Genomic DNA, 17,421 nt, shown 5'->3' with positions numbered 1-17,421 from the left:
GCGAAAATCCCCATAGGAAACATCGTTGAGTGAAACAATGTTTCCTCCATGCAAATGTATTGAAGCCGACTCAATGCATTTGAATAGCATTCCGATGTCTCTTTTCCCTCATTTAAAATGCCTTAAACTGTTTGAAACCTGTTTTAAATGCTTGGCATCGATAGTCCAGCTTGTGAAACGTATGCAAACTTAATTTGGTGTTGTTCTGAGTTGTCATTAATTTTTGGTGATTTTTTGTTTTCTCCATTGAAAGCCATTAGACAGACCATTCAATGGCTTTCAATGGAGAAAACAAAAAATCACCAAAAATTAACGAAGACTCAGAACAACACCAAATTAAGTTTGCATAGGGTTCAGGAGGTGGGCTAACGATTGCAAGCATTTAAAACAGGCTTCAAACAGTTTAAGACACTTTTACAGGAGCGAAAAGGCACATCGGAAAGGGCTCTTTGATCTCCGTTTCCCTTTTAAAGCTCTTTCCGATGCCCCTTTTCACTCCTGTAAAAGTGTCTTAAACTGTTTGAAGCCTGTTTTAAATGCTTGCAATCGTTAGCCCACCTCCTGAAACCTATGCAAACTTAATTTGGTGTTGTTCTGAGTCATTAATTTTTGGTGATTTTTTGTTTTTCCCTCATTGAACTCTATTGAACTGTCCGTCCAATACATTTCAATGAGAGAGAAAACAAAAAATCACCAAAAATTAACGAAGACTCAGAACAACACCAAATTAAGTTTGCATAGGGTTCAGGAGGTGGGCTAACGATTGCAAGCATTTAAAACAGGCTTCAAACAGTTTAAGACACTTTTACAGGAGCGAAAAGGCACATCGGAAAGGGCTCTTTGATCTCCGTTTCCCTGCTTTTGAAGCTCTTCGTTGTGTGAAAATCCCCCATAGGAAACATTGTTGTGTGAGGCGGCAAATTTATCAGAAAAAGCCATCGTTGTGTGAATTCATCGTTGTGTGAGGCACCCGTTGTGCAAGGCACCACTGTACTCATAAGGGGGGGGACAAAAACAACAAGCTATGCCACTGCATGGTGCCCTAGAAACTGAGCATACTCTGTAATCACATGATATTGGCTGAAATCCTGTTGCTTTACCTTATGTCATGTAAGGCAGCAGTCCCCAACCTTTTTGGGGCTGCAGACCGGCTGGGGGGAGCGAGTTCTATGCGTGGGGGGCATGTCACGTTTGTGCAGGGCATGTCGCACTCATGTAAGTGCAATACCCCCGCACTCACATGACATGCCCACTGCAGGCACAGCAAGGCCCCTGAGGGAGTGTAATATGCCCACCGTGGGCGTGACATGCCCCCCCACGTGTGCGGGGGGCAGAGATCTGTATCCACAACCCAGTTCTGGCAAGCCCACGAACTGGCACTGGGCCACGGACTGGGGGTTGATGACCCCTGATGTAAGGCATTAAAAAAATCATCTTAATCAGAAGGTGATTTTTTTTAAAAAAAAAAGTATGGAAACTAAACTGAGGTTTCCCCATGATGAAAGGGATCCGAAGACAGCCTCAGGACCTTCGGGAGAATCAGACACATTTATTTTTCAAAAAAAAAAAACAACAACAACAACTGTGGATGGTATCAGCAACTTCATGTGGGGGTAAGCTGCCTAACAGGATTTCAGCCAAAAAATATCAGACAAAAACAACCTTAGAAAATGCAAGAGGAGTACCCTACAGATATTGATGGCTGGCTGGCATCTTGAACAGGAGCACTTGTTAGGAAATTAAGCCATGCTACAGCACTGATTGCAGGTTCCACTTTTTGTTGCTAATTATGAACAAGAAGTATCGGGGAATGATAGCTGGCAGCTACTTGATAATAATAATAATAAAAAGATATAAATAGGTATCCTTCAGTCTCAAGAGACTATGGTAACATGCTCTGTATGGAGGACTTGGAACAGCGTCTCGTGTGGCTGAGAAGGCCAATTCAAGAGTGACAATCCCTTCCACACTGAAGAGAAATCCAATCTGTCCCCTGTCCAGCTCCCTGATTTTGCTGCTTTCGGGACTGCCTCTTTGCCTCGGCCTGCTGGACAAGTGTCTCTTCAAATTGGGAGAGGCCATGCTGCACCGCCTGCCTCCAGGCTGAACGCTCAGATATAAATAGTATGTGACGTTTTAACAGAGACAAAATAAACACATATTTATTTTGGATAAACAAAATGCAGACATATCATCCTTCACTTCCAAATTCCCTGAGGATCCACTGTAGGCCACCCTGTAATTAATCCTTTTCCTTTTTCTTGTCTCCCCTGTGATCCTGTGTGATGAAAAAAGAAAGCATACAATGAAGCTGAAGAAAAGTGTCTCCCCTCAGTATGATAATAATTACATTCACAACCCCAGAACTGTTTCTGTCCTTTTTCATTAGGTAAAATCGATCAGGTGTAGCTTTCATGGTCACTGAACCACATCTGCTTTCCTCACAGACCGAAGGCCCTTTTGCAGTAGTCATTCACTTTCCCTCTGTATCTGCATCAGCCTTCTCCAACTGTGCTGGCTAGGAATGATGGAGGTTCTGCTCCAACATATCAGGAGGGAATTTGGTTTGAGAACCCTCATCTGTATAGACAAACCTTCTCCTGCTAAACCTTGCCCATCCAATATTGCCCTATGGTTTGGTGCAACTTGAATATCATAAGGGTGACTTTCAAGTCCACAATATTTTAGCAAAAGTAATAAAATTAGGTCACCACTTTTGTCCACAAAAGCTTTTTGATACAGTGTCAGGCTAGGCAAGCTCGGAAAAGTTTTAGGAGGCCTCCAGGACTAGGGGGGGAGAAACATGCTATTTTTAAATACTTTGTCCCCCTATGGGGTAGACTCTTGGGGACGCTTGAGGGCCACAAAAATGCCCATGGAATGGCAAATGCATACTTTGACCACCCCTGCACTATAGACAGGAAAATGAATTTGATTAGACTATAAACAAAGAAAGAAGAGGGAAGTTAAAAATAGAAGGACAAACAATAATTAATACACACAATAATTAATACATATACAATATACATAATATATACAGCCTCATTCAGACCTATGCAAACTAAGGATATTTCAAAATACACATTTCCCCATGATTGCCATGGGAAAAGGCTGACTGGGAGGGTTTCCCTTGCAACTCAAGCCTGTCTGAGTGCTGTGGAGGAGGAAAGTTATTGTATCTTCCGCCAGAGATAAGAGAAGCACTTGTGGACATGCAGCCCCCTCTCCAGAGGTATAGTGGTCATAGTCCTGCCCTTGGGCCAAAAATTAAATCCTACACCTATCCTATGACATAGCACAAAACCAAAATGAATTTTATTTGTATTGCCTACTTCCCAATTTTTGAACATTGTTTTCCAGTTCCTGACTGCTATTCCTCCCTTCTAAAATAGCAATTCACATATCTAAAGAGTTAAGAGGCATTGATGGAATTTTACACCAAATTATATAACGGGTATATGGTGAATATATTGCCAATATTTTAAAACAAACTCAAATTACCACTAAATGTGGGGAAAAATCCTGTTAGACTGTTTATACTCCCAGCATTTATTTATTTATTTATTTAAAATATTCATCACCACCACCTTCTTCCTTTAAAAGGGCCAAAGGTGGCTTACTTCATTAAAAGACAATATTTAAAAGCTAAAAAAAGTAAGTATACAAATATTTTAAAAGAAATGAACGAATATTATATTAAAAATGATAAATAAAATCAATACTAAAAGCACATTTAAAAGCAGTAAGACACAACAATCCATTTTAAAACTCTTCTCAGAGAGTTAAGGGGGAGGCTGCCTGAAGAGAAAGGTCTCCATCTGCTTGGGTATTCTCATATTCTTGCATTTTCAGGCGGAGGTATCCTATATCTGCTTCTCATACAGTTTTATAAATCCTAACTGGAATATTCTTAATAAACTTCTAATACACATTTTTGCGTCACTATCCAATTTACATTGTTATGCCTGATTATTTATCTGAATCAGTTGTTGCAGTCAGCCACTTTATTGAGATCTGTTCCCCATATTATTTTGTAACTAGCATCTACTACCAGTGACCCATGATCTGGACCTGGAGACCATGAGGAAATAAGTCTCACAATGAGAGAATAAGCCCTTCCACCATCCCACTTGGGTGGCCACTAGTGCTATCTACTTCCTCAGTTTCCACAATATATATTCCTCAGTTTCCATGCAATGCATATTTATGGAAGATCGTTTTGATCTTAATTAGGTTTACTGAAAATTCAAGGCTTTGACGTAAATATCTTACATTGAATTTAACCTGGTAATTAACAAAGAGAGGAGAGGAATTTGTACATCAGCTACTTTGATCAAAGCAGCCAAAATCCCCAATCAATAAAGATAGATGACTCCTAAGCTAGATGTCAAAATTTCATTCTACTTCCCTGAAAGGCCTTACTGCAGATGACAAGTGACAACAGTGAAATAAAACTTTGAACAGCTATGTGGCCAGGACAGTTCTTGTGAGTCATGGAGCCATTCTGAGACTGGTGAGCTAGAAATTGTGAATGGTTTGCCAAACATTGGCCACCCATGGAGTAGATATTATTCAACCACTCAGTTCTCAGAAACATGTTAAATCTCTGTCTGGATTACTACACAATAGAGACAAAAGGGACAGGCATTCATTGCTAAACCTGTTGATGACAACCAAGTGGTAATAAGTGAATAGGTTAGTGTTATTGCACCTAAATCCTGCTTGTGGGCTTCTCATATGTATCTAGTGGGTCATCTGGGAACAGAATATTGGACCAGATAAGCATTTCGTCTAATCTTGAACCTCTTTTATTATATTCTTTCCCAGGGAGTGAAAGGCATCTTGTAAAAAGGCCAGTTGTTCTCTCAAAGTGTATACACTTCATCTTGAAGAGAACTGTAATGTCAGTACAGTCAATAATGGATGTGCAGCAACCTGTCTTATCTCATAGTCCGTGAAAACATGCTTTCCACTGATTACAGAAGGCAAATGTTCACCAGGTGAATCTTTCCTTTGCATTCAGATAATGGGGAGAAGAAAGCATAACCTGCTGAAGCGCCACAGTCTCTGTTTAGCAAAGTATCAAGCAATGCTAAGAAGAAGAAAAAAAAACCAAAACAAAAAACATTTTCCCGTTTGATCTACCAAGCACTCATGAAACATATTACCTTGTCAGAATCACTGTCAGAGCTGCTGCTACTGTTGTCTTCATGTTGTCCGTCATGCTGGGAAGCAACAGGCAAGAGATTATTCCATGGATGACACATGATACTGAGGTGCCAGTTAACACAGCCTTGGGAAGGGCCATAGCTCAGTAGTACAGCACATAGTTTACATGCAAAATAATCTTGACTCACAGTCCCTGTTATTGCTATGTAGGGCCTGGCCATAGTCCTGTCTGAAAGCCTAACGAGACGTTGCCAGTTAGTTCAGGGATCATTGAGAGAGATCTGTGTTCGTGGATCTTAACCCAGAACTGCCCCTTTATCTTTAGAGATGCTTCTCTTTCTAGAAGGCTTTACAGCCCCTTTGCTTGGCAAGGAGGATGTAGGGAGAATAAACACAAAGCCATTGACTTAGATAGATGCAATTTGAACAACTGTACTAGTCTCCTCCTCCAGACCAGACTCCATCTGAGGCCAACCCATGGAACAAAGTATGGGAATCTGAACTTTGCTTATAATCTACTTTTCTTGCACCTCAGTTTCTCCTTCCCTTTCTATGTATATTTGATTATAACTTATCCCCATAGAAAACAGCATGCTTTGTTCTTTGTGCAGTATTTTGTTAAAAACTATAGCACAATAAATAAGCCATCATCACCAGTACAGTGGTGCCTCGCTTAACGATTACCTCGTTAAACGATGAAACCGCTTGACAATGAAATTATTGTGATTGCTTTTGCGATCGCAAAACAATGTTCTAATAGGAAAAATTTGCTTCACGATTATCGGTTCCCTGCTTCGGGAACCGATTTTTCACTAGACGATGATTTTAGAACAGCTGATTGGCGGCTCTAAAATAGCTGCCCGCTGTGCAAAATGGCTCCCCGCTTTGCTTTAGGACAGATTCCTCACTATACAGGCACTGGAAAATGGCCGCCCTATGGAGGATCTTTGCTTTACGATGAGGTATTTAGCCCATTAGAACGCATTGAACTGGTTTTCAGTGCATTTCAATGGGCTTTTTCATTTCGCTTGATGAGGATTTCGCTTAACAGCGATTTGAACGGAACAAATTATCCTCGTCAAGCAAGGCACCACTGTACAGCTGTACAGGACTGACAGACAGGGGAGAGATGTCTGTGCCATGAGGGGCTTCCTGTTTCCTTCTGCCTTGAACCTATCTCCAGACTTGAGGGTCTTCAGAAAGGAGCTGCTATCACTGTTGCCTTCAGGAGAGGCCTTCTTAAGAATGCCAACAATTGTAGAGACCTGCCTAAGAGGCACAGAGTTGAGGACTTACTCCAGAGTGTGGCTCCCAGAATGTAGAGTGTACTATCATCAGAGTTGCACTCTAACTGCTTTTTTAAAAAGGTGTGAAAACATATTTTTAAACCAGCACATAAAGCTTAATCTGCCACATTTTTTAAAACTATGCATTTGGTTGATTATAATGGCATTTATGATGGGGTTGGTTTTGTTTCACTTTGCTGATTTTGAGGTTAGATTTGGTTTTACATGTTTTTGTTGGGTTTTTGTTTTGTTTTTTTAGATTCTAACGTGCCCTGATCATGACTTCATAGTGGAAATGTGGAAGTATAAATATATGAAATAACAGGACTAGGGATGACCTTTCATCAGGACATCTACTTAATGAGGGCCTTTTTCCATTTATTTTCTCCTAATATGTTGTTCCTTAGACACAGCCAGAAAGATCGTTGCATAAAGTTGAGGGTTTCTTACTTGCCTCAAAACTTAGAATCCTTGTGACAGAAGAGTCTGTTTCTGTTGCTGGAGAGTGGGGTACACAAAGTGTCTCCTGGAAAGTCTATATATACTTCCCCCCTTTTTCCCCTTTTCTCTAATGTTAATGTGGGCAAGATTATGTTAGTTCTCATATCTTGTCGTGTTTATTAAATCGCTTAATGTGAATATGAGTTATTGGCATTAGATGTTGTTAACTGACCTGTTGGTATGTCTTATGCCCATTGGAACTTGATGAGCAACATTCTGTTGTGAAAAATCATGCAAGTGGAGTTCTCATTCCCCAGACTGCAGGTCATACGTCCCAAGCACATGGCCAATCTCAGGAAATAAGTGATGTTGCTTACAGAATTGACCTTATATGATTACATAAAGCAACAGAGATTCTACCTGATACATTTTAAATAATTTGAATATAAACAGTTTATGTTTCATGTTGCAGTTGTGGTAATTCTATACTTTTATCTGCAAACCACTTTGAGTGCACTATACTGTATTCTGGAAAACACAATATACAAATGCATTTATTATTATGAATGTGGCAACTCCATTTTTCATGGCTGCCTTTTTAACACATCCTACTCCTGGATGTGTGGTCATCCATTTCTCCACAACCACAAAGAAAATGTAGGGGATCCTCCCAATCATATGAGCACCAGATTCTTCAGCAGGCTTTTAGGAAGCAGATTGCAAAGAGGTCAAAGGGGAAGTTCATTCTGTGGGCCAGTCGTGTTTGCAGCCTGCTCTGTTTACTTTGGACAGGAAAAGTGCTTTTTTGGCAAGACCTTGTAGATGTTGACTGATGAAAGACTGCAGAAAGGAGTTTCTGAAATGTGCAGGGTAGGAAATAACAAAAGCGATGACCTTCCTAGAACTGGGAAACTATGAAAGAGCAGAGTGTAGACTAGTTGTAAAGAGAGAATTACTTCAACAAGTGATCGTTTGCTTGTTTTTAGAACAGGGTTGAGAAGCCCTGGTCTTCTGGGTGCTGTAAGGCTGTAGTTGCCATCAGCCCTAACTGGCATACCTGATGAGTGCCATATGCAGGTAGTTGCAGGTCAAAAACTTTGGGAGGGAGAGAAGTTCTCACATCCTGATTTACGACTTTTTAATCCACTGTATCAAAATAACCAGACCCAGCTGTGCAGGAGCTGTGTTGTTGTTTACTGTTGTTATTTGTTATGTTTACTGTATGTCCCATGTTTCCTTCCGTGGGCTTTAGATGGCCTACATGGCTTCCATTCTCCTTCCTTTATCCTCACAACAGCCCTGTGAGGTAAGCCAGGTTGAGACAAGTGACTGGCCCAAAGATATGGTTCTGTTGTGGTCCTTGTGATTATATTATTGTTTCATGGGCTAAACTGAAGGATAAGAATCTCATTTTAAATCTTCAATATTCACCTATGTTTACATAAATGAACAGAGATGGCCCACTTACAGAAGAAAGTAATTGAGCACAGCCAGCCACACCTTCAAAGTCCACAGACCTCAGCATTTTTCTTATGGCCAAAAACGCTACCTTTGCTTTCCCCACTATCAGTACACACCAACACACTTTGTGCCAGTAATGTGTTATATGGCAACATGAAAGTGGGAATGTGAACCTGAGAGATAGTTGCCCATTTCACTACCACATTCTTGTTTGGAGGCTTATATATAAAGTGCCTTTTGAAGGATATTACACACCCACCAAACTGCTTTCTTACATTGCCCAGGGGAATCTTTCTGTCTCCTTGTTACACACCCAGCCCTGAGCAAACTTTTTGCTTTAGTTAACCAATTTGGGCCAAGATTGACTCATATAAGGAGGATGCAGCCAACAAACCTGTTTATGAAAGGTCTTAAGAACAACCCACACGTTGCATGAGTCATATTAGAATAGTGGTTGCGGTATGTAATGACTCATTGACCCATGTGAGATAAGAGCTAAAAGTAAAAACTGGACTCCCAGTTAGATAAACGACTAAGCTTACCACCATCAGGCAAGCCATTCCCCTTCTTTTTCAGCTTCTGTACCAGTTTAGAAGGTTGTTTGAAATACACACCTCTCCTGTGAAGAGCATTCCACAGTTCCAAAAAGGGTCTATAGCCATGTACTTTCAGTGTCCAAAATCCTATTGGTATTCTACACCCTCATTAACTCTTACAGCCAATTGCCATTCATTAACAAGATGTCAGTTGCCTTCCTCCATTCGCAACCTATTACACAACTGAACGCACTGGAATGAATGCAGCCAGGGCTCTGTTAATGAATGGCAGTTGTCTACTAAGAGTTAATGGGAACTATAATTCAGCAGTTGGATTCTGACAATTGCTTATTTATTTATTTATTTATTTATTTATTTATTTTATTTTATTTTATTTTATTTTATTTTATTTCTATCCCGCCTGTCTAGTCAACTCAGGACCACTCTAGGCGGCTTATGTAGTGCTTCAGGACCTGGATACTTTTAAAGATTCTTTTGTGATACCCGTGTTTTACATTTCCTAGTGCCACTGGCATGTTTTGATGCCCCTTCAAATGTTAATATGACTGACACCTTGTTGTGTCCATCTACTGATGATCAGGCATCTACTGTTGTCCTGAGTCCTGGCACCCTGTAGAACCTGGGATTTACCCCCAAATCCAAAATCTGCTTCAGGGATATATGAGATGCTTCAGTGGAGATTTTAATAATGGTTGAGATTAAAAAAACCACAACTGACAGAATTCCATTATGTGAATGTATTTCCACTCACACAATGCTGTATCTAGCATGAATATGTCCAAAATATAAATAAATACATTAAAATTGTATTTTTGTGTATTGTCTTGCTTGTTCTCTTCATGACTGACAAGCATGTGTAAATAGTAGTGACCATGCACATCATGTGAATGCACAGAAAATGTGAATAAAGAGTGAATGTCTGTGCTTTGCTTCCTTTTGTGGATAAACACCAGTTGAAGTTAGGTAATGTGGATGGCTCAGAGATATTCCACACATAGCTTTACAAATATCAGGGCTTGAGAAAGTTACTTTATCAGACTACATTCCCAGAATCTTGCAACCAGCAGCATGGCCACTTGAGTTATCGGTCAAAACAGTAACATTTCCACATTCTGATTAATAAATCCTAGTTAATACATAAAAAGTTGTCAATTCCCAGTAAATGTGTATAGGTCCGCCATAAAAATATGATTGCCCACTAACTCATTGTGCATGTATGCTTGGGCACATTCTTCCAATACTGTCCTTGCCATCTTTTACACACTACTATCTAATATATTGCTAGACTTGCCTTGGAAACAGAAAACTGCATTATCCACTTACAATTGTCATGAAATACTGAAACACTATTATGACACACACAGATTTAGTAATGGTGGATCTCAAACCTTCAGAGTCTAGGACAGAGCCTAGAATTTAAATTTACAATAAAGCACAAGTTCTTAGAAACAACAATCTCAAGCCATTATGTTTCAACTTAAAGCAGTTGCTTTAGAGTGAGAAATAACTCGTATCAAGGAAGATTTATTGCAATGATTTGCCAAAGCAAGAAAATGAATTCATGATGAAAGATGTCTATACCTCTTCATGGACTTGCACACCTTGTACTGATCTTTGGAAGCTCATGACCTAGGCAAAACCGGCTAGCCATGCTTTGGGGCTTTTCAGCTGGTTTTGCAGATTTTTAATTGAGACATTGCACAGATGCCTCACATATATGTATACAAAACTGCAATGCCCATGTCGTGATCTGACAGTACAGGTTTTAGAGGGCTATTTACTGTATATTATTGAGAATGTGCTGTCTGAAGAAACCATGTTACCTTCTAGAAAGGCTACCCCTAATTCTCCACCTTTTTCTTACCTTTTTCTCCTTTTTCTTTTTCTTATCTTTTTTGTTTCCATCTTTCTTGTCTTTGTCTTTGTCCTTGTCTTTATCCTTGTCCTTGTCTTTTTCCTCTCTCCCAAACACTAAGAAGACAAAGAATACAGAAATAGGAAATATGGGTATGGTGGTGTTTACAAAGCAGGATGTAAGATTGTTCGACTTCCCCGAAATAAGGGAATTTTCAGTCTTTGGTTGTCAAGAGCAAAGTATACAGTTGTCTTACTTTGCACTTATGGAGAGTAAAAGACTGGATCCCTTAGATGCATATGCAGTGCCAGCCCTCATGATTTGGTGTCATTTCATTCCATTTATCAAACCAAGGAGCAAGTACTATTACGTCACATAAGTACAGCTCCGAGATTTTTTGCCGCTTAAGGCTAAGGGAAATATGGCATTCGTTCTACCCTGTTCCATGGACAAAAGGCAACTGGACAGGCAACTGCAATTTGCTTTCACACCACAGCTGATAGCAACAGGTGTAGGCAGCACCATGCAGGATATGTGAGGCCCAGAACCCTATCTTTTCAGCCGTTTGCTGCTGCTTCCCACACATCCCTTCAGAGGAGGCCCCCTCACTCTGTTACAGGTAGGCTGGTCCTGAAATTAGAAAAGGAGAGGCATACAGAAATTGGACCTTATTCTGTGCTATTGGAAGTCCCAAACTCCCTTATCTACTTTTTTAAAAAAACACTGTGACTGGAAGTTCCCTTTTGAAAACGCACCAAAGCTATCCCCACACTGAGAGAAGGAACCGAGGCTTCCCAGAGTGTTGATTATCCATTTTGGGGCAGGAAATCCAGAGTGATCCAGAAGGGGCCCTGAAGCACCTGAGGAGTACATGTAGCCCACAGAGTGTTTCCCACTCATCCTCAATTGAATAGCTAACCTGGCAGCAGAAACAGCAAGCTCTTACCATAGAAAACTACCTGGTTTGCTCTCTTACTAAGTAGATGACTCCCCACAACAGCTCTCAAACAAGTGAAAAGATAGGGAATATGGATGAAGAAATGGCAAACTTTGGCTCTTGGCTTCAAGGGGAAGTGGATAGACTGGTTCAGTCACATGAGGCCCTCCAGCACCTTGTTTGGTTGATGAATGGCACTGAATGTTGAGAATGAGTTCCTTTCAGCCAGTAGAGACCAGCAATCAAAATTAAGGAAACAATGGTATGTTATGGCCAAGGCAAAATGATACACAGCCTGACAAGAAGCTGCAGGCCTCCTAGATGTGCAGAAATATTAAGAGATCATTGAGTAGATACACATGGCAATAAGCAGAGGTGGGCAGAGAGGCAAGTGGGAGAAAGAGGCAACGGAACAGTTTTAAGTGTTCTGGAGGGAAAGGATTTGGATCAGTTTAAGTATTTGCCAACCAATTCCAATCTGAATCGTAGGAAGATATTCTACAATTTTAAAAAGTTATTTCTCCACCCTGAAAATATTGTTCTTGACCTAAGCCTCTGTATATCACAACAAGGAAAAGCTTCAGAGTAGTTGCTCATCTACCTTTTCCTGTTCTGATATGCAATGTGGATCAGAGCAGCTGCCTGCCTGAAGTTTCTTGTGCCACTTTTCCTTACTTGATCTGAACAAGGGTTTGAGAATCAAGGCCCAAGTCAACTGAAGCCCTGGGCACAAGACCTTTCCTTTGGAGATGGGGATGCACTGAATCATTTTCATGCAGGTCCCAGTTCTCAAAACAGAAAGCAGGGTGGGATGAAAGGTCAACAAAGAAACACTTTAGCCCTTCAGCATGTTGCCCTTGGACTACAACTCCCATCATTCATGGCCAGCCTCTTAATTAGACACACACACACACACACACACACACACCCTTTTACATAAAGAAAACAACATTAGGTTGACTTTTGGAAAAGCCGCTCACCTTTAAGAATGGATGACATCTTTCAGTTACGATGCAGCTCTCGTCAGGAAGCTTTGAATATGTTCAGCTTTCAGTTGAAAATTCTCAGGCCAAGGCAAAGCAGGTTCGCTGTGTCTGAGCAGGACTGGTAGATGCCTGGGGCAGAACATGTGCAAAAGGGAGTGCCTATTATTTTTTCAGTGTATAGAAGATGGAAATATTGAAGATTCCCTGCACTGGACTGATTCTGTGTCTTTGGAAAGAACAGCTTTCATGGGACTTGGTTTCTAAACACCCACACATAGCCACACAGCCACACACACCCCTTCAGCATTATCATGAATTACACAGGCAGGATACACAGCTCTGGGCAAGCAAATGGCACAATTATGTGTGAGGCTGTGATTGACATGGCTACCTGAATAGAAGACACTCCAGCTTCCTCCTCACTATGTTAAAGTTAAGCAAAACAAGAAGGCTGTCAACAAGACCAATTTGGTACAGTTGTTAGATCAGGACTTTGGGGACTTCTGCCCCTCGTAAGCCATGAAAGTTACCCTGTAACCTTGAGCCAAGCATGCTCAGACTGACCTACCTCACAGGTTTGTTGCTGTGACAATGAATTGGATGGTAGGGGGAGGGGACACTTGGGCTCGCTAAAAGGCAAGATGCCAATGGATCTGAGGAGTGGGGGAACCAAACAAACTGCAGCAAGGCAAATCAAACATGTAATACAATCCTGAATGCAATTATTTTCCCTCCATACATTTGGCAATCCCTAACATTTACTCTTCCTACCAACTTGCCACGGTGGAAGCCTTGCTTGGTCAGTCTTCTTTCCTCTACAAAGCTGAGAAATAAATAGTAACATAAACATCCAGACCCCCATCCCATAAATCATCCTTAATACAAACAGTCCAGAATTCTAGATCTGCATGTCCAACAAAGGTCACATTCTTGTTAACTACAGACTGAGTCGTCAGTGGAGTTCTTTTCTAGTGAGAAAATGAACAAGAAAACCAACCTCACTTGATGGGGAAGAAAGACAGGCAGCCTCCCAGGTGCTCTCTTACTTGATGGAAATGCAGCTCCCGGTTCCTGCCTTGTCATTTGTGCTGTGTCTCCTCCCCGCTTGTGTCTTGGAAAAGAAGAAAAACTGGTTCCACCCTGCCCACCTCACCCCGCCCCGGGCGCAGGCATAGCATGCTGTCAGAGAGTATACTTCCATATCTACAGGCCTTACTGAGGCAACCTCCTTCCTAAATCCTGGCTATCTCTGCCAGAAACTTCTAGTTCGGGCCAGTTCAGCCAAACTGTGTCCCAGCAGAGACCTCTTGCCCTCTCCGTTGTAACCAACAGGGAGAATGAAGGGTGGTCGCTTTGTGTTTTTCTGTATGCAAACGAACAAAATAACCAAGTCTTGGATCTCATCAGTGGCAGGGTGTATACACCACCAGCCACAAAGGATGTTTATAAACCTCTTCCTCACCATCACCCCCTCAATATATCCAAAATTCAGCAATGTCTCCTTAAACAAAACAAAACAAGAAATGGTGGTTTGGTTTTGTTTAGAAAAAGAAATGGCTGAATTTGGCTCTATTGCGGTTGGGGGAAGGCAGAAGAAATGCTCACCCGTCCTTTCTGGCCAGTGGAATACCCTGCCTGCCACTGATGGAATGGAAACATGGGTTGGGAGTATTGCAGTTTTCATCTCAACTAGAGACCCACTCAAACGAGTGGGGACTTGTATGTTCATGCTAATATACCGTAATACCCATTCCTTTAAATGGTCCTAATTAATGAGTTAATTAATTTTGCATTGCATCAAGACTATTGCAGCCTATGGCAATCCACAATTCAGATGTTTCTAGGCATGAAGTACTCAGAAGTGGTTTGCCACTCCTCATTTCTGGTGGTGCTCTGGGATTGTGCAGCTTGCCCACGGTTGCAAAGGTGGCAAAGCACAAAATCCCATCAGGCATGCACAACTCCCTTTTCCTTTTCTTTGTATAGCGGGCACGCACACCCATCCATCAATAAGACCCACCTATGCACCAAGACTGGTTAGGCGGGTCTAGGAAGGAATTCCGCCTGAAACACTGAACGGCTCCTGCCTGTCTGCGTCAATAATGCTAGATTAGATGAAGCCAACTGTCTGATCTGCATGTAACAGCTTCCTATGCCCTTATGTATTTATGGATTCAATATTATGGATTAAACATTATCCAAGGTTTCTTAAGCCGCTAACACATGTGATACTGTATTATGTTGTTATGTAAAGTTATTTTCCTTCACAACTAAGCAAACCCACTTTTTCAGAACAAGGCTCAAAGTTAAAGTTAAAATTCTCTGTACTGTATTACCACGTTGCTTTTGCTGTTGTTTCTTTTAATCATTATGGCTGTTTACAAAATTAACCTTCAAAAGAACTAAATTACCACATTGTTGCTGTTGTTTAGTCGTTTAGTCGTGTCCGACTCTTCGTGACCCCCTGGACCAGAGCACGCTAGGCCCTCCTGTCTTCCACTGCCTCCCGGAGTTTGGTCAAAAATACCACATAGGGGTCCTTAAATCATGATTAGGTGTGAAATGCAACCAAACGCCACTGCCCCTTTTAGAGCCTTGCACAAACACTTTACCATGTAGTCTCTATATTTTTCATTCCTGTCTGATGAAATGGGTTAGTTCCACAAAAGTTTACATTAAAATACAGTAGTTAGACTTTAAGGTACCACAATGTCTTTTTTTTAAAAAAATTTTTTGGTGTTGTTCTGTTTTGTTTCTTAATATTTATGAGCAGTGGATCCCACCAGCAGTTTATAGCACAACTGCGTGGAAATAACACTCCCCACTGCAACCTCTCTGTGCACCCTCAAAAACATACGTATAGGACCTGATAACCCTCCAGTTCTCAGGTGATGAGAGGGGTTGGGGAGGAGAAGGGAGGGATGTCTTGCTGAAATTATTAGTGAAACATAGAGTTTAGACTTAAGCACTTGTATATTTGATTTTTATCCCACCTCTGAAACAGAAATTAGCTTACACAAAATATGCAGACATAATGTAAATACTTGTCTCCATAATCATGTATATGCACTCCCATTCCTGCAATTTCCCCTTACCCAGAGGTCTGGGTATGTCACCTGCTATTATTACTGCTATGCTACTTTATTTTTTAATTTTTTACTTTATTTGGTACATTTTTCAAGTTAACCAGTAAACTGCATCCTCTCAGTGGCATAAAAATGAAAAACATAAATAAAATATAAAACAGATCAGAAAACAAAGAAAAGGCAAGTTGAATAAACTCAAGCTGAAATAAGCCAAACAGAAGTAACATGAAATAAATTCTTTAAAAGGTTTTCATCTGGCATTGGAAAGGGCATCTTGTAGGTGCCAGGAATTCCTCAGGTGGCATGTCACAGGTGGAATGACATTTTCTTTTGTAGCTGCTCCTCATGCTAGGGTTTTGTGTTCCACTGGCCCATCAATCTTGACACTCAGAGCTTCATAAATTGGAAATAATAAAACCAGCGTTTAAAACTGTGATGTTAAACCATGCTGCAGATTATCATCATCCATATGAGGAGACAGACTGCCCCTTCCAAAAACAGAAGTAATACTCTCATTTGTGAAAGAAATTTGGGAGTCGGATCACACCTGAAATCAAATGTGTATTTCTTCTATTAATATATCTTCAGACATGCAAATGCAAATCTTTCAGTGCTCCTTGTCTGAGACATTAAGATATGCAAACAAAACTGGACCATCTCCCAGGATGACCAATTACATATAACAAGCAAGCTAATTTGACAAAGGTTGACTGAGGCAAACTCACATTGAAATACACAGCCTTCTTCTCTGAAGGGTGCATTACCTCGTCTGTTAGCTGGAATCAGAATCATAGCTAGTGAGGCTCTTGGTGGAAGATGAGGGAAGGCACTTTTACACTAATTCCCCCTTTACGCCTCAGTGCTACTTTCCATACTGTTCTAGACATATCTGTTCCTACAGCTTTTAAAGTGGCACAGAAAGCTGCAGGAAGAAGGAAGTTTCAGTGATAAAAAAAACATGCCCAACGTCCGCCCAGTAGGAAAGCAGATTCTGTCTCAGAGGAACTCTGAATCTTGGTCATAATGACTGACTTTTGTTGTATAGTCCCACCAGTGTGTGTAATTATGTTTCGCAAGAGTACAAAAGTACAAGTCTATGCTTTGTATGCAGGGAAACAGCAGAGGCAAGGGAAGGAAATGGAGGCAGGACAAGTATAAGCATGAATTCAGTTACACAAATTTAAGCTTGCCAGTCCCTCACCCCCTCAGCAATGCCAGAATTAACAAAGCCCCAACCATTCGAACTGGCCAACATATGGGTATTCCCCATATGGGGAAGGCCATGCTGTATCTGCTTACCACATAGCTGTTTAAGGTAAAGAGCTGGCAAAACAGCTTAACAACGCTACCATAGCATCACAAACACAAGACGACTACATAGGGATTAAAACCTTAATTTTTATGCAGAAGGTACTCAAATCCCTTTGCCTGCATGAATAAGCCTGTAAGCCTTGTCTCTGCTTCCATTCAGCTTTCTCTCAATCTCACATTCTATGACATTTATGAAGAAATCTGCAAAATTTTTGAGAAGTTTTTGTTTTAAAATTCACACAGGAACCTTGTTGTGGACTTTATAAACCAACTACAGTGGTGCCTCGCTTAGCGATTGCCTCGTTTAACGATGTATTCGCTTAGCGATGAGG

At 41.0% G+C, this 17,421-nt stretch overlaps 1 long non-coding RNA gene across 1 annotated transcript; it reads right to left on the bottom strand.

The window, feature by feature from the left end:
* Positions 1 to 2,134: 2,134 nt before the first annotated feature.
* On the bottom strand, positions 2,135 to 13,826 carry LOC144586803 (uncharacterized). The gene is made up of 5 exons (XR_013541835.1): positions 13,690 to 13,826; positions 12,687 to 12,821; positions 10,779 to 10,885; positions 5,169 to 5,225; positions 2,135 to 2,278 (listed from the first exon to the last, which is right to left on the bottom strand). It is a non-coding gene; the product is annotated as an uncharacterized LOC144586803 (long non-coding RNA).
* Between the last annotated feature and the right edge of the window lie 3,595 nt (positions 13,827 to 17,421).

Source organism: Pogona vitticeps, chromosome 2, assembly GCF_051106095.1.
Source record: "Pogona vitticeps strain Pit_001003342236 chromosome 2, PviZW2.1, whole genome shotgun sequence".
Taxonomy (NCBI): Eukaryota; Metazoa; Chordata; class Lepidosauria; order Squamata; family Agamidae; genus Pogona; species Pogona vitticeps.
The sequence above is the reverse complement of the archived record's forward strand: the minus strand, read 5'-3'. Positions and strand labels throughout refer to the sequence as shown.